At 38.2% G+C, this 17500-nt stretch overlaps 1 protein-coding gene and 1 long non-coding RNA gene across 4 annotated transcripts in view; one reads left to right on the forward strand and one right to left on the reverse strand.

The window, feature by feature from the left end:
- The window catches only part of LOC115224221 (homeodomain-interacting protein kinase 2), a 225363-nt gene that overhangs the window by 864 nt on the left and 206999 nt on the right, over positions 1-17500 (forward strand). Inside the window, exon 1 of one of the 3 annotated variants that reach the window (XM_029794999.2) lies at positions 15444-16482. The exons of 1 other annotated variant lie outside the window; for it this stretch is intronic. The gene's annotated coding sequence lies outside the window, so the exon portion shown is untranslated. Of the gene's footprint in view, positions 1-15443; positions 16483-17500 lie in introns of those variants that run through there. One more of the 3 variants, XM_029794998.2, reaches the window with a different exon arrangement.
- Positions 9655-14709, reverse strand: LOC118767918. Its single transcript, XR_005003829.1, has 3 exons — positions 14699-14709; positions 11175-11178; positions 9655-10127 (listed from the first exon to the last, which is right to left on the reverse strand). It is a non-coding gene; the product is annotated as an uncharacterized LOC118767918 (long non-coding RNA).

Consider the following 17500-nt stretch of genomic DNA (forward strand, 5'->3'; position numbering starts at 1 on the left):
ATAAAAATGCGTCGAAACAGCTGTAGTGAACATTTAACCCATTTCTGTTATTATCTTATGTGTTTTTATATATTAATTTCATTTTCAGATTTCTTGCCAATCTAGATCCAAGGCTTTATCATTGGAACTTCAAACTACTGAATATTTGTGCATATTTATGTGTACGTGTGTAATATTTCGAGTCAGGGCGGGCATGTGCAGATTTGTATGTTTTCTTTTATGTGCGCATATTCATTCATTCATATATTTGCGTATCTAAACATGTGCATACGGACTTAAATGCTAAAATTTTGGAAAGGTTTACATAAAGTCAAGTTTCGTTGTGCAGTGGTTATCACGTCTGCTCCACACGCAGAAGGCCACGAGTTCGAGCCTCGCTGAAACCTGGGGGAATTTTTTATAGGCGTAGGAGTGGCTGTGTGGTAAGTAGCTTGCTTACCAACCACATAGTTCCGGGTTCAGTCCCACTGCGTAGCACGTTGGGCAAGTGTCTTCTACTATAGCCTCGGGCCAACCAAAGCCCTGTGAGTGGATTTGGTAGACGGAAACTGAAAGAAGCCCGTCGTATATATGTATATATATATATGTATGTATCTGTATATGTTTGTATGTCTGTGTTTGTCTCCCCCCCACCACCACCACCACCAACATCGCTTGACAACCGATGCTGGTGTGTTTACGTACCCGTAACTTAGCGGTTCAGCAAAAAGAGACCGATAGAATAAGTACTAGGCTTACAAAGAATAAGTCCTGGTGTCGATTTGCTCGACTAAAGGCGGTGCTCCAGCATGGCCACAGTCAAATGACTGAAACAAGTAAAAGAGTAAAGAGTAATTTGACAGTTCCATTGATGGCTTGTATCTGCAATCTTCTAACATGCTTTTTCCTTTCTGGTTTTGAGAATCCTGTCTCAAGACAGGTGCTAAGATAGTTTGCTGCAGATCCTAGTGCCCCCATAATTATGGGTATAAATCTGAACTTGAGACCCGGGTGGAGTAGCTGCAAATGTCTCAATAGTTCAGTGTTAGGTGTTTTCTTTCCTGCTGATCTTTAGCTTTATGTTGGCATCCATTCCGCAACAGATTTCCACTCCTACGCATAAAATTTCTTTCCTGTTCCCAGATCACTATGGTTGGTCTATTATTTTTTCAATTCATTGAAGTTTTCGCTGGAACATTCCACCAGTGCTCTTTCATATTATGCGTGGTTATGGCCTCTTCCACATCATGGGGTTTATCTCTTTATGTTTAGGATTACTCCTTCTAATTTATATAGGTGTGTGTATATGTTTGTGTGTCTGTGCTTGTCCAACCCTCAACATCGCTTGACAACCTATTTCTCTACTATCCACAAGGGGCTAAACACAGAGGGGGACAAACAAGGACAGACAAACGGATTAAGTCGATTATATTGACCCCCAGTGCGCAACTGGTACTTAATTTATCGACCCCGAAAGGATGAAAGGCAAAGTCGACCTCGGCGGAATTTGAACTCAGAACGTAACGGCAGACGTAATACCGCTAAGCATTTCGTCCGGCGTGCTAACGATTCTGCCAGCTCGCCGCCTTGACAACCGATGCTGGTGTGTTTACGTCCCCGTAACTTAGCGGTTCGGCAAAATAGACCGATAGAATAATCACTAGGCTCACAAAGAATGCGTCGAAGCTGGAGTTAGTGACATGTGTGTGCAGCAATATGTCATTCAATGAGATTGATCTCTGGAACTTATGACTGAAAAGCGAATTTCTACATTATTCCGTCATACTCCCTCTATAATCTGTAAGTGGTGTGTGCGTGCGTGCGTGCGAGCGTGCGTACGAGCGTGCGTACGTGCGTGCGTGCGTGTTGTATAAATACACTCATACGTATGTATATATACGCGTGCGTGAACTGTACGTGTACATTTGCGTGCCATGTGTCAATGCGTGTGAGCGCGTGTGGTGTTTTTAGCCACATTATGAAAATCAATAAGCATAGCCTCATAATCTTCTCACGTTTTAAACCAGAATATAATTCAGCTTTAGAGACTTATCAGCATTAAAAGTTATTTTAAAAAAAAAGACATCCAGGTGTGGCTGTGTGGTAAGTAGCTTGCTAACCAACCACATGGTTCCGGGTCCAGTCCCACTGCGTGGCATCTTGGGCAAGAGTCTTCTGCTATAGCCCCGGGGCCGACCAATGCCTTGTGAGTGGATTTGGTAGACGGAAACTGAAAGAAGCCTGTCGTATATATGTATATATATATATGTGTGTGTGTGTGTGTGTGTGTTTGTGTGCCTGTGTTTGTCCCCCTAGCATTGCTTGACAACCGATGCTGGTGTGTTTACGTCCCCGTCACTTAGCGGTTCGACAAAAGAGACCGATAGAATAAGTACTGGGCTTACGAAAGAATAAGTCCTAGGATCGATTTGCTCGACTAAAGGCGGTGCTCCAGCATGGCCGCAGTCAAATGACTGAAACAAGTAAAAGAGAAAAAAAGAGTATCCATATAGGCGCAGGCGAGGCTGTGGTAAGAAGCCAGCTTCCAACCGCATGGTTCCGGGTTCACTCACGCCGCATGACATCTTGGGCAAGCGTCTTCTACTATAACCTCGGGCCGACCAAAGCCTTGTGAGTGGACTCGTAGACGGAAACTGAAATTGTTATGTGCATTCACTGCAAAAGTTCCTGAAGAAAATAATTTTTGTGTAGACACGGAGAGGTACGAAGGCACCGGCACACCTTGGTCTTCTGAATTTTCGATCGATAATTTTAAATAATATCTTCTTTGTTTTGTTGTTGTTGTTGTTTTTTAATGTTCTGCTTAAATCAAGAAATACATTCATGCAGTGTAATAAGTAAATAGGCTAAAATTGAATACATGATACCTCTCAGTAAATTGAATATTAAAGGTGATTGTAGAACATGGCGAAATATATTAAGTAGAAGAATAATTAGTTGTGGAATAAATGTAAATACAAATACATATGGCGTATTAAATATATATTAATGACACGTAGCATATTACATTGTGTAAAAGGAGAAAATTAATTTCATCATCAGAATTTATGGACGCAGTAAAATTGTTAGTTGAGCTTTTTGAGACAAAGGGGACGACAGAATGAACTTTCGAATATAAGAAGTAATCAGAATGATTCGAGCTTGAATTGAACGAGTTAGAAAGTAAATTATATGAAGTGCAACACATACAATACGAACTTCAAATAGTTAAGGGTTACACACAAAAAAAAATGTGTATGTATAAGGTGCAGGAGTGGCTGTGTGGTAAGTAGCTTGCTTACCAACCACATGGTTCCGGGTACAGTCCCACTGCGTGGCACCTTGGGCTAGTGTCTTCTACTATAGCCTCGGGCCGACCAAAGCCTTGTGAGTGGATTTGGTAGACGGAAACTGAAAGAAACCCGTCGTATATATATATGTATATATAAATATATATATATAAAAATTTATATATATATGCGTGTATATGTTTGTGTGTCTGTGTTTGTCCCCCACCTCAACATCGCTTGACAACCGATGCTGATGTGTTTACGTCCCAGTAACTTAGCGGTTCGGCAAAAGAGAGACCGATAGAATAAGTACTAGGCTTACAAAGAATAAGTCCTGGGGTCAATTTCCTCGACTAAAGGCGGTGCTCCAGCATGGCCGCAGTCAAATGACTGAAACAAGTAAAAGAGTATACAAATACTCACAGCGTATTATATATATATACGTATATATTGGTTTCAAACTTCGGCACAAGGCCAGCAATTTCGCGGGAGGCGATAAATCGATTGCATCGACACCAGTGCGTAACTGGTACTTATTTTATCGACCCCGAAATGATGAAAGGCAAAGTCGACCCTCAGCGGAATTTGAACTCAGAACCTAAATACGGACGAAATGCCGCTAAGCGTTTAAAACGTTCTACCTAAAAAAACTTCTGAGAAAACATTTCCATTTACTGCAGCCTGGCAACACCGGGTACTATTCCTGCTGTTTCCATGTGTGTGTGGGTGGATGAATGGGTGGTTGAAGGAGTAGGTGCGTGCGTTTCAATTCCGTTGTTGCCTTTGTCTTCCTGATTTCCGACCAGGATTTAAGTTTCAATAATTAATTATTAATGCTAAGGATTATTTTCTTCATTACGAGTGAAATTTTTAATTAATTAAACATTTTAATCTCTTGATATGTTGTCCCCCACTTCTTAATTATGTATTCTTCAGGCTGGAGGTACGCCTAAAAGAGAATTTCCCCAATCATCAATTTGGTTCAAATTTTGGCACACAAGTTCAGCAGTCTGGGGTGGGGGGAAGGGAATTGACATCGACCTCAATACTTGACTGGTACTGCATTTTACCGAGGGATGAAGGTAAAGTTAACTCCGGTGGAATTTGAACTCAGAAAGTAATGGGTCGTAAGAAATACCTATTTCTTTATTATCCACAAGGGGCTAAACACAGAGAGGACAAACAAGGACAGACAAACGGATTAAGTCGATTATATCGACCCCAGTGCGTAACTGGTACTTATTTAATCGACCCCGAAAGGATGAAAGGCAAAGTAGTCCTCGGCGGAATTTGAACTCAGAACGTAGCGGCAGACCACTTCACTATAATATTCCTTTATTGCCCACAAGGGGCTAAACATAGAGGGGACAAACAAGGACAGACAAAGGGATTAAGTCGATTTCATCAACCCCAGTGCATGACTGGTACTTAATTTATCGACCCCGAAAGGATGAGAGGCAAAGTCGACCTCGGCGGAATTTGAACTCAGAACGTAACGGCAGACGAAACACTGCTAAGCATTTCACCCGGCGTGCTAACGTTTCTGCCAGCTCGCTAGGCATTTTGTTCGACGCACTCCCAGCTCACCACCTTCTCCAAATCACTCAAAATGGTGATGGAAGCCGGCGGTTAACGATCTATGACATAGGGCAGAGGTGGGAGACGGAGAATCGTAAAACAGAGATAATGAGAGGAGGGAGACAATAAGTAGAGCGCAGAGAGGGGGGGCAGGGAGGCAAAGACTCTATCACGTGACAGATTCTCCCGTTCAGAAACGTGAACAAGGGTCAAAAGAGTAAGCGGGAGCTGGGGGGAGGAAGGGGAGGTAAATACTTTTACGTCACCAGCACGACTCAGATAGGAAGGGGGGAAAAGGAGAGAGAGAGAGAGGAAGCCAAACCAGCAACAGCTTCCATGTATATTTTTTACACTTCAATGACGAAACAGTGGAAAGTCTGTCTATCGGCAAGCTCTCCCTGTCTCTGTCTCTCTCTGTCTGTCTCTCTTTCTCTTTCCCCCCTATCTCTCTCTTTCATACACACACTGTCACCCGTCATAAACTATTCAGATTAAAACAAACACACACTCGTGCGTATACCCTCATTGATTCCCATATAGACTTATACGCTTAGACTCATATGCACAAATACAAAGATAATTCAGGTCGGTGTGATATATCTCTATCTATCTATCTATCTATCTATCTATCTATCTATCTATCTATCTATCTATCTATCTATCTATCTACACGCATATATATATTAGAGAACAAAGTGTACGTACGCCGCTGTATGTGTATATATATTTATATATATATATATATATATATATATTTATATATATATATATATATATATATTTATATATAATATATATATATATATATATATATATAATATATATATATATATATATATATATATATATATATATATATATATATGTATCCTTGGCGATTTTTTTTCCTCCGTCTTCCCTTCTTTGGATCTTTCCTTTTCCTATGTTTCTGACGAAGAGCTCCGCTCGAAACGTTAAACCCTCCTTCTTTCCTTCCTTTCCTGAGCGGCCAATAATACTATATTGTTCCACGTTCTCGCGTTGTTGTGTTTTCTCTTTGTGTTCTCATGTTTGGATTAACTTTATATATATATATATATATATACAAAAAGGACGACCAAACATCCAGACAGACGATACAAAACACAAGGACGGGTCATTCGAAGCCTTTTATCCTCAGTCAAGAACCGGATCATCCTCGCATGACCCGTCCTTGCTTTTTTTGTATTGTCTATCTGGATGTTTTGTTGTCCCTTTTTGTATCACTTAGCTGTCCGGATGTTTTGCGTTCTTGTCCCATCTTGTATTTTATTTCACATATATATATATATATATATATAATATATATATATATATATATATATATATATATTATATATTATATATATATATATATACGAGAGAGAGAGATACATATAACTCTTTCTCTCTCTCTCTCTGTATATATATAAATTGGCCATGAGCAACCGAAACAGCTTTTGTAACAAATATTAACTGGCACATCCAGCTAAAACTGGATGTGTTATTTATAATGCCGTAAGTTGCGGTGAACGTCCTGAAAAATCATTTCGTGTCGACGACAAATGCTAAAAGGCATCGAACTTCTAATGTCGGTTGACTAAATTTCATCAACACCAGAAGATAACACAGCTATATCACGTGATTTCACCGTATTGCGGATCATTAGTAGTAGGAAGCCAAGCACCGAATGCCAGACTGCAATCTTCATCCTTATAAGCAATACATCCAGACTAGGTTGGCTGTGCTAATTAATATTTTTTAATATGTTACCTTATTATGTTTCAAAAAGGGGCGCTTTGGCAGAATGAAAGAGTGTCAAACAATCTGGATTATTGCTACAACTTTTTTTATGTTGTGAGTTCAAATCCTGCTGAGATCAGCTTTGTCTATCATCCCAATAAAGTAACAAGTATGTGGTTCATGTAATAGACTATTCCGATGCTCAACGAATCTCTACTGCTATAAAAGCTCAGCTACCTCGCAATGTTCTTAGTCTCAACACTTGATCTCAGATCAAATCCCTTCATCTGACGGAATGAAACAGAGTATTAGTGATCAAGTCTTAAATTAAGATATGTTATTACATAATTGAATAAGGCAGCATGCTTGGCAGAATGGTTAGCGCGCCGACCAAAATATTTTGCGGCATTTCGTCCATTTTTACACTCTGAGTCCAGTTCCGCCGAGGTCGACTTTGCCCGTTATTTTTTCGGGGTCGGTTATATAAGTACCACTTGAGACACTGGGGTCGATGTAATTGGCTTATCCTCAACCCACGAACATGCTGAACTTGTGTCAAAATTTGAAGCCATTATTACGTAATTGAACTGTAAATTTTGTACTGTAAATATCGTTAATTGATATAACCTTCAAGTTTTGAAGTCCTGGAATAATTTAAGTCATCGTCTGATATGCTGTCAGTTGAAAGGCCAAGATTTTCGCAGATACTTCGTTTGGATCGGTGTAGATGCGGCTATGTGATAAGAAGCTCGCTTCCTAACCACATGGCTCCGGGTTCAGTCCCACCGCGTGGCACCTTGAACAAGTGTCTTCTGCTGTAACCTCAGGCCGACCAAAGCCTTGTGAGTGGATTTCGTACACGGAAACTAAAAGAATCTCGTCGTTTGTGTGCGCGCGCGTGTGTTTGTCCTTGTGTTAGTGTTTGACAACCGGTGTTGGTGTGTTTACGTCCCCGTAACTTAGCAGTTTGGCAAAAGAGATCGATAGAATAAGTACCAGACTTTAAAAATACCAAAAAAAGAAAAAACAAGCACTGAGGTCCGATTCATTCGATGAAAAGTCTTCAGGGCGGTGCCCCAGCATGGCCGTAGTCTAATGACTGAAACAAGTAAAACATAAAATCTAAGTGACGGATTTCTTGAAACAGTTTTCGTGTGAAAGCTGAGCACTAAGTGAGAAGTCAATGGATCTCCGTCAGTTTCGACGACGAATATTCCAGTCGTTCGACCAACCGAACTGCCAACTCATTGTATTATCTATAATATAAAATCAGTTCATAAGACAAATGTAGACCTAGCTACAGGATGTGTTATTTCTTTATTGCCCACAAGGGGCTAAACATAGAGGGGACAAACAAGGACAGACAAAACGGATTAAGTCGATTATATCAACCCCAGTGCGTAACTGGTACTTAATTTATCGACCCCGAAAGGATGAAAGGCAAAGTCGACCTCGGCGGAATTTGAACTCAGAATGTAGCGACAGACGCAATACCTATTTCTTTACTACCCACAAGGGGCTAAACACAGAGGGGACAAACAAGGACAGGCAAACGGATTAAATCGATTACATCGACCCCAGTGCGTAATTGGTATTTATTTAATCGACCCCGAAATGATGAAAGGCAAAGTCGACCTCGGCGGAATTTGAACTCAGAACGTAGCCGCAGACGAAATACCGCAAAGCATTTCGCCCGGCGTGCTTAACGTTTCTGCCAGCTCGCCGCCTTTAATAATAATAATAATAATAATAATAATAATAATAATAATAATAATAATAATAATAATAATAATAATAAACTACTTTCCTGAGAATTCTTACGTGATGTTTTAATATTTCGTCTTTGTTCGTCCCTCTGTGTTTGGGAAATGTTATTGTCTTAGCAGTAAAGAGGGTCAAAAGTCAAACACTTCACTTTTCCTTTGATATATACGAAGTAGCAGTCTTTTGTTCTGTAGTCAGAATAAGTCATTATGTACGTATATATAGATGTGTGCGCGCATACACAGTTATACGTCTGAGAGTATCTACGGTTATACATATATATGTAAATTAAAGCTGTGAACTTTATTCTCCTGTCTGTATTCTTCTGTCTACTGTTAAGCTTTATTCTTCTCTCTACTGTTTTATTCCTTTATAAACTGTGAATTCCCTGTTTAGAACTTTCAAACATACCTTGTCTCTGATGATGGGAATACCCAGTGTATGGAGACGCTAACCTATCACATAGGATATTCCAGAAACAGCTGTAAGACATGCAATAATTAATTAATTACTCTTTTACTTGTTTCAGTCATTTGACTGCGGCCATGTTGGAGCACCGTCTTTAGACGAGCAAATCGACCCCATGACTTAATCTTTGTAAGCCCTGTACTTATTGCATATATATATCATATACATATCTTTCTACACACACAGCTTTATGTGTGTGCTTTTGTTTCTGACTTAAGGACAATATCAACTAAATCTTTTAACTTTTACTTGTTTCAGTCATCAGACTGCAGCTGTATTGAAGGGTTTAGTCGAACAAATCGACCCCAGTACATTTCCTATAAAGCCTAGTACTTATTCTCTTAGTCTCTTTTTGCCAAACCACCAAGGTACAAATACGTACTCAAACGTCAATCTAACACCAGTTGTCAAATGGTGATGGAGGACAAGTACAGACATAAAAACACACAAACACGCACGCACACACACACACACTCACACACACACACACACATACACGCACGCACAATCACGCACGCATACACACACGCGCGCATGCATGCCCCCCCCACACACACGCATGCATCGCGCGCGCACACTTACATTTTGTTTTGAATTTGTGTGAAAGTGTATAGAATGATATATCAGTTGAATAAAATTAAAACATGGTCTGATTTTCAAGTTTTTATTATAGTATTTTAACATTAAAAAAATATATATTTTGTAATTCTCATAAAGTTAAATTAGCGCTTTCGTACGTAGAGTAATCATCAGATTTCAAATGTGTTTAACTGACAGTTGAGTTCTTGACAACTTTAGTACCTCTTAGAACGCTCCAACAAGCTGAATTTTTAGAATACGGTTTAGATCAATCTGCATGCAGCTTAAACAGCACAGTTTGTCTGGCGTACTGATATTCTGTAATTTGTTTATATTTATATGCTAAGAGATATTTTTGAATCCACATCATTAACGGTTGTTATATTATTGCTGTTATTTCTATTCAGATGAGGTTTGAACATTTTAATAAACCGTTTTTCTTTTATCTTTCTTCCAACCTCACTCGTCGTGTCATGTAATTTGTGGAAAGGAAAAATTAGAAACATTTTCTGACCGCATGTCTCTATATGTTCGCTCAGTGGGATTTGGCGAACATTGGTCTTCCAGATTTGTTGTCTGTGGACTCGTGAGCGTTCCGATAATGCATTCCCTGTTTCGCCTATATATAATTCCTCGCAATTCGGGCATTTAAAGCAGTAGATCAAATTTCTGCTTTTGCAGTTCATATCTGCATTTGCGAAAATCTGTCCATTTTTTGTTCTAATGGATCTACCAGTATGCAAGTCAGCCTCATCCTCAAAGATAATAAATTCCTTTTCAACGGAAAAATCTACCTCCAAATTCAAGGCACAGCTATGAGGACGTGATTTGCTCCAGTTTTCGCGAACTCAGTATTGGGATCCTTGGGACAAAACCTATAAAAAACAGATTGAAGAGAACTACGGCATAACCTTTAAAAGACATATAGAGGACACAAGGAAAAGATACTTCGATGATTGTTTCCTAATTTGGACCAAATCACAAGAAAATCTGTAAGAATTCAGCACCCCTTTCAACAATCTACACCCTAGTCTCAAATTCACAAGAAGAATGAGCAACACACAGTTACCATTTCTTGACATAATGGTAATTAAAAACAACACCACAATCACAACTGATATTGGAAAAGATACCTCGATGATTGTTTCCTAATTTGGACCAAATCACAAGAAAATCTGTAAGAATTCAGCACCCCCTTCAACAATCTACACCCTAGTCTCAAATTCACAAAAGGAGTGAGCAACACAATTACCTTTTCTTGACATAATGGTAATTAAAAACAACACCACAATTACAACTGAAAGTTATTACAAAAGCACAGATACACACCAGTACCTAAATTTCAAATCATGCCACCCAACACACACAAAACGCAACATCCCGTACTGTCTACGCAGGAAAATTTGTACTATACTCGATGATTCAAATACCAGAAACACCCGAAGGATTTCTGCTCAAGCAAAATTACCTTCTCCTACTTATAGCATACAACGAGTAAAAGAGATAATTATAGAACAACTAAGGGCAACACAAAAAAGATGAACCCATCAAAGGAACACAATACCTATTTCTTTACTACCCACAAGGGGCTAAACACAGAGAGGACTAACAAGGACAGACAAAGGGATTAAGTCGATTATATCGACCCCTGTGCGTCACTGGTACTTATTTAATCGACCCCGAAAGGATGAAAGGCAAAGTCGACCTCGGCGGAATTTGAACTCAGAACGTAACAGCAGACGAAATACCGCTAATCATTTTGCCCAGCGTGCTAACGTCTCTGCCAGCTCACCGCCTGATGAACACAATACCGTTTCTAGTAACACACAATCTAGTAACACACAATCTGCATCACCAAAACATTTTTAACATCAGCAAAGCAAATTTGCCAATCATAAAACAAAGTGAAAACTTTAAAAAAATTAAAAAGCATAACTAATCAAACACTTACCTTAAGCAAAAGGCAACCACATAACCTAAAGAAACTATTAACAAAGGCAAAATTCAACATGAACATACAGGATAAAACACTCACAGTATCCAAGCGTAATTATTGCACTCAATGTAAAAAAAAAAAGTTATGCTGTTTGGTTGGATATGTAAAGACCCCTTCAGTCATGAATGACCATGGGACTGCACCTAGAAAATTCCCCTCCAAGGCACAAGTCTGTGCAAGGTTGTTTATGGAAGACCAGCAGTCGCCCATGCATCCCAGCCTCCCCTCTCCACGTCACCGATGTTGTCCAAGGGAAAGGCAAAGGGGCCGATACAGCTTGGCACCTGTGACATCGCAACTCATTTCTACAGCTGAGTGGACTGGAGCAACGTGAAATAAAGTGTCTTGCTCAAAAACACAACCCGTGGCCCGGTCCGGGATTCGAACTCACAACCTCACGATCGAGAGCTCGACGCTCTAACCACTGAGCCATGCGACTTCACATACACACACACACACACACACACACACAGACACACACATATATATATAGTACAAAGTAAGATAGGGGGTTTGAGGGGTTATTTGGATGTTCCTATTTATATAGTTAACAAATAATATGAATGGTAATATCTGTAAGTTGATGATTGAAATGAATTTGTTCCTCCATTTTCTTATTTGTATATATATATATATATATATATATATATATATATATATATATATATATACACAAGAGGCTTTTTCCAAATTTTTCATTTCGAAATCTATACACAAGGCTTTGGTCGGCCTGAGGTTATAGCAGAAGACACCTGCCCAAGGTGTCACGCAGTGGGGCTGAACTCAAAGACATGTGGTTGGAAAGCAAACTTCCTACTACACAGCCACATACGCGCACGCACACATACATACAAATATGCATACATACAAACATGCATACACATACACCCCACCGACATACATACATACGTATGTACGTGCGTACGTACATACAGACCTACTTACATACATATACGCGTACATGCATAATGTATGAATGCATACTTATATGCACATATCCATCCATCCATCCATACATACACACAGACATACATACATACACACAGACATACATACATATATTCATAAATACATACATACACATAGACATATATACATAAATACATACATACAGACATACACACATACATAAATAAATGCATACATACATACACACATGCATACATACACACACATGCATACATACATACATATATACAACATACATATACATACATTCATGCATACATACATACATACATACACACAGACATACATGCATACATACATACATACATACATACATGCATGCATACATATATACATACATACATACATACATACATACATACATACATACATACACACACGCATGCATACATACATACATACATACATACATACATACACACATACATACATACATACATACATACATACATACATACATACACACACACACACACTTACATACATACACACACACACACACACACACTTACATACATACACACACACACACACACACATACATACATACATACATACACACACACACTCACATACATACATACATACATACATACATATTGAGTTCAGTGTTAAGCTAAAATGCACAACCATAATACGCTGAACTCTCTAAACTTTCCCATTCAATAAGGAAAAGTTCAGCTCCACTTCACGCGTGCGCATGCGAATACATGCACGCGCGCGTACACGCTATTTTGGTCCACATTCCTCTCTCTCTCTCTTTATAGTATGTATGTATATACACATAAGTATATATACACTCACACACATGGAAGACGGTGCCCCCCAGCATGGCTGCAAGTCAAATGACTGAAACAAATAAAAGGTGTGTATGTGTGTAGATAAAGGCAAGTATATGTGCGTACAATATATTACTTATGTAACTCTCTGAACTATATATACACGCGCACTCACACAAGCATGCGGTGATGTAACTCTCTGTCTTTGAATAACTATGTATGTATGTATGTATGTATTTATGCGCGCGTGTGTATGTGTGAGTGTGTGTGAGTGTGTGTGTGTGTATGTGTGTGTGAATGTTGAAGTAATATTTGCAGTGTTTAAAGTAGAGAGCAAGAAGAGAGGTTATGAAAATGTCAAGAGCGAGGGAAGAGCATGAAGTATAATGAGAGAGAAAAATAGAACGATAGAGAGAAAGAGAGAGAAAAATAGAAGGAGAACAAATAGAGTAAGGCCGAAATAGAGAGGGAAAACAGAGAGAAGGGCTGTAAGAGGAATAGGTAGAGAGAAAGAGATAGAGAAATAGTAGTTAGTGTGTGAGGGGCATGAGCAAGCTTAGCTAAACTCCTCCCACTTTTCCCAGCAATGGCCTCAACAACAAATGTAGATATGATGTCACGTCACGTGGTTAGATCATCGAAAGGGCAAGTTGGGAGATAAGATTTTCGAGGTATTTCTTTCGAGAAATATTTTTTCCTTGACTTGCTTTTGTTTTCATATACTTTTATTTCTTTCAAACCCAGCAATTTTTAATTTTTAATCTAAATATCTTAAACATAGGCGCAGGAGTGGCTGTGTGGTAAGCAGCTTGTTTACCAACCACATGGTTCCGGGTTCAGTCCCATTGCGTGGCACCTTGGGCAAGTGTCTTCTACTATAGCCCCGGGCCGACCAAAGCCTTGTGAGTGGATTTGGTAGACGGAAACTGAAAGAAGCCCGTCGTATATATGTATATATATATATATATATATATGCGTGTGTGTATTTGTGTGTGTCCCCCTAGCATTGCTTGACAACCGATGCTGGTGTGTTTATGTCCCCCGTAACTTAGCGGTTCGGCAAAAGAGAGACCGATAGAATAAGTACTGGGCTTACAAAAGAATAAGTCCCGGGGTCGAGTTGCTCGATTAAAGGCGGTGCTCCAGCATGGCCGCAGTCAAATGACTGAAACAAGTAAAAGAATCTGCACCTAAAAATTAAAATTTATTTATACTCGTGTATTTCTTACCATGTAAATCGAATTTAATGTAGGTTGGTTTTTCAATTATTTTTATAAACCACAGCCGCAGCTCCCCTCACGAAATTCTATTTCTTTTATAATAAAATTTAAATAATTTCCAGAAAATAAAAAGGTTATTTTATTCGTTTATTTATTTCCGAAATATAAACACAAAAATAATAAAATATAAACAATATAAAAAGTGCAAATTGCTCCGAGTAGCTTTACAATCGTGCTCTCTCTCTCTCTCTCACACTCACATGTTTCCCCTCTTACAAGTCTCACTCTCTCTCACACTCACATGTTCCCCCTCTTACAAGTCTCACTCTCTCACACTCACATGTTCCCCCTCTTACAAGTCTCACTCTCTCTCAAATTCTTTTCTTTATTGTAACACTTTCTTTCTACTGTAATGCTTTCTCGCCTCCTCCCTATACTTTTTATAGTGTAACTCTTACTCTGTCTCTTTCCCCCTCTCTCTCTCATAGTATTAAATATTGTAACACTTGCTGTGTCTCTGTCTCTTTTATAATTGTAACTATTTCTTTCGCTTATACTCCCTTTATATTATAACTCTAACTCTATCTCTCTCTCTATCACACTTTATGTTGTATCTACTCTTCTTCACACTCCGTTTATATTCTTACTCTTACCCTTACTCCCTCTCATAGCTTTATTCTATTCCTCTTTCCCTCCCTCTTTCTCACATACTTCCCTTATATCAAATCAATTTCCCCTCTCTGTCTTATTCTTATCCTTTCTCTTTCACACTCCCTCTATATTGTAACTATTTCTCTTCCTCACATTCTCTCCCTCCCACTGCTCTAGTCTATTACTCTTTTCACTCCCTCTCTCTCTTCCTCCCGTGCTTTCCTTACATTAAAACAACTCCTCTCTGTCTGATTCTCTTTCTCTCTCTTTCATACACTCTCACACTCTGCATTGTAACTCTTACCCTCTCTCTCTCATACACTCTCATACTCTGCATTGTAACTCTTACCCTCTCTCTTTCCCTCTAGTCTATGTATCTTAATCGGTTTTTATTATTCGGATGTGTGTTAAGAGTGAGTGAGAGTGCGTGTCTTACGGTGCTCACTTCGCCCCTTCGCCTTATACCAAGCCTCCTCTTCCTCGTCCTCTCCTCCCTCCTCGTTCGATCCTCCGTTGTTCCAAGACACGACATGTTGCGTTGATAGAAATGGCTCGTCGGGACGAGCCAGTGTTTCGGTGATGTTTTAGTTGGTTTTTTTTTTTTGTAAAAAAAAATTTTTTTTTGTATCTTCCCAAACCATATAAAAACACAAAACACAACACAACATAAACCAAACAAAAAAACAAACATAAAAAAAAAAACTATGCGGACTAAAACTAATTAACTTGATGCTTTGAGAAAAAAAGACAACAAAAACAACAACAAACAAACAAAAAAAAAGATTATCGGATAAAAAAAAAACCAAAACAAACAACAACAAAAAAATTATTATTTTTTTTGTTGTTAAATGCATAATTCCGGGGGAAAAGAAGCAACTTACATGTCGATTATTGTATTATATAGAAGAGAGAAGAACACAAGTTAAAGAAGGAATATACCAAACTTAAAGCAGAAGCAGATCCATCCATCGCATCCCCTTATATTCTATTATAATCTTTATAATAATCTTTCTTTGAGGATTCTTGTATTGCCCTGTTTGTGATTTGAGATCTCTCCCCCTCTTCCCAAGAAAGGATTCTATACATTATTAAATACGATCAAGGCCTACCTACGTGACGCATGTTATCTTATTGAGCCAAGGAAAAAGGACACAAGAGAGATTCCATATATATATATATATATATAGCCACATATATATATAATATATGTATAGCACACAACACAACAGTTATTATGTATAACATAGAAGTTATAGACTAAAAAATCTTTTTGGTTGGTTGGCTGGTTTGATCGGCATCAACGTCACAACATCACATCGTCATCACCATCATCATTATCATCATCATCATCACCATTACCAACAGCAACAAACAGACAGATGTATCGCCCAGTATTTATTGTACTTTAGAGAGGTTTTTGGAGATTGCTTCTGCTTAGCTAAACTGTTAGCAGAGGCAGCCTAAACAAGGTTAGTATATTTATATACACCCTCACATATATATATATATATATACATATATATATATATATATATATATACATATATACATATATACATTTATATATATATATATATATATTATATATATATATATATATATATATATATATATATATATATATATATACACACATATATGTATATATATATATGTATATATATAATGACAATTTAATAAATAAAACATATGCATATATACATACATATATGTACATACCTACATCTATATGTATATATACATGCATATATATATATATATACACATATATATAATATCGTATGAAGCCCTTGTTCCTTTGTCTATTTCTCCCGGTGCTCATGCGATTTAGCTTCATGGCCCTTTCTCTCTCTGTTTCGCCGCCCCCTTTCTATGCCTTTATTTCCCTTTTTCTCCCTAAAAAAAACAGGCATTATTTATTATAAAGACATTATTTATTATTATTGTTGTTGTTGTTGAATTTAATCCGGCATATTTTGAGATTTGTGCGTGGAGTGTGTCTTGCTTAAAAGAAAGAAAAAAACCCCCAAAAAACAATACGTTTTTAGTTATATATCGGCAGCGTTGAATTATTTAAAATATATTTTGTGAGCGTGTATATCCCTCTGCCTGCCTGTCTCTCTCTATATATACACACACACACACACATATATATATATATATATATATATATGGCACTGTCATGCATAAAATTAATGAAGGGTAGAAATTGATATTTATCATTTAAAACCAGTGGTCTAGCATCTTAAAAAAAGAATCCGAAGATTAAAATATTTATATATACCAATTAAGGACTGAACACGAAAAGTGGACAGTCAACATGCTAGATATAGACGTCAAATCGCCATTCTCCTCCACAAAAGATTATGTTCTCAAATCAAACTCAGCACAAAACCAGCTGAGTTTGATTTGAGAACATAATCTTTTGTGGAGAATGGCGATTTGACGTCTATATCTAGCATGTTGACTGTCCACTTTTCGTGTTCA

The sequence above is a fragment of the Octopus sinensis genome, linkage group LG25, assembly GCF_006345805.1.
Source record: "Octopus sinensis linkage group LG25, ASM634580v1, whole genome shotgun sequence".
In the NCBI taxonomy this organism is placed as follows: Eukaryota; Metazoa; Mollusca; class Cephalopoda; order Octopoda; family Octopodidae; genus Octopus; species Octopus sinensis.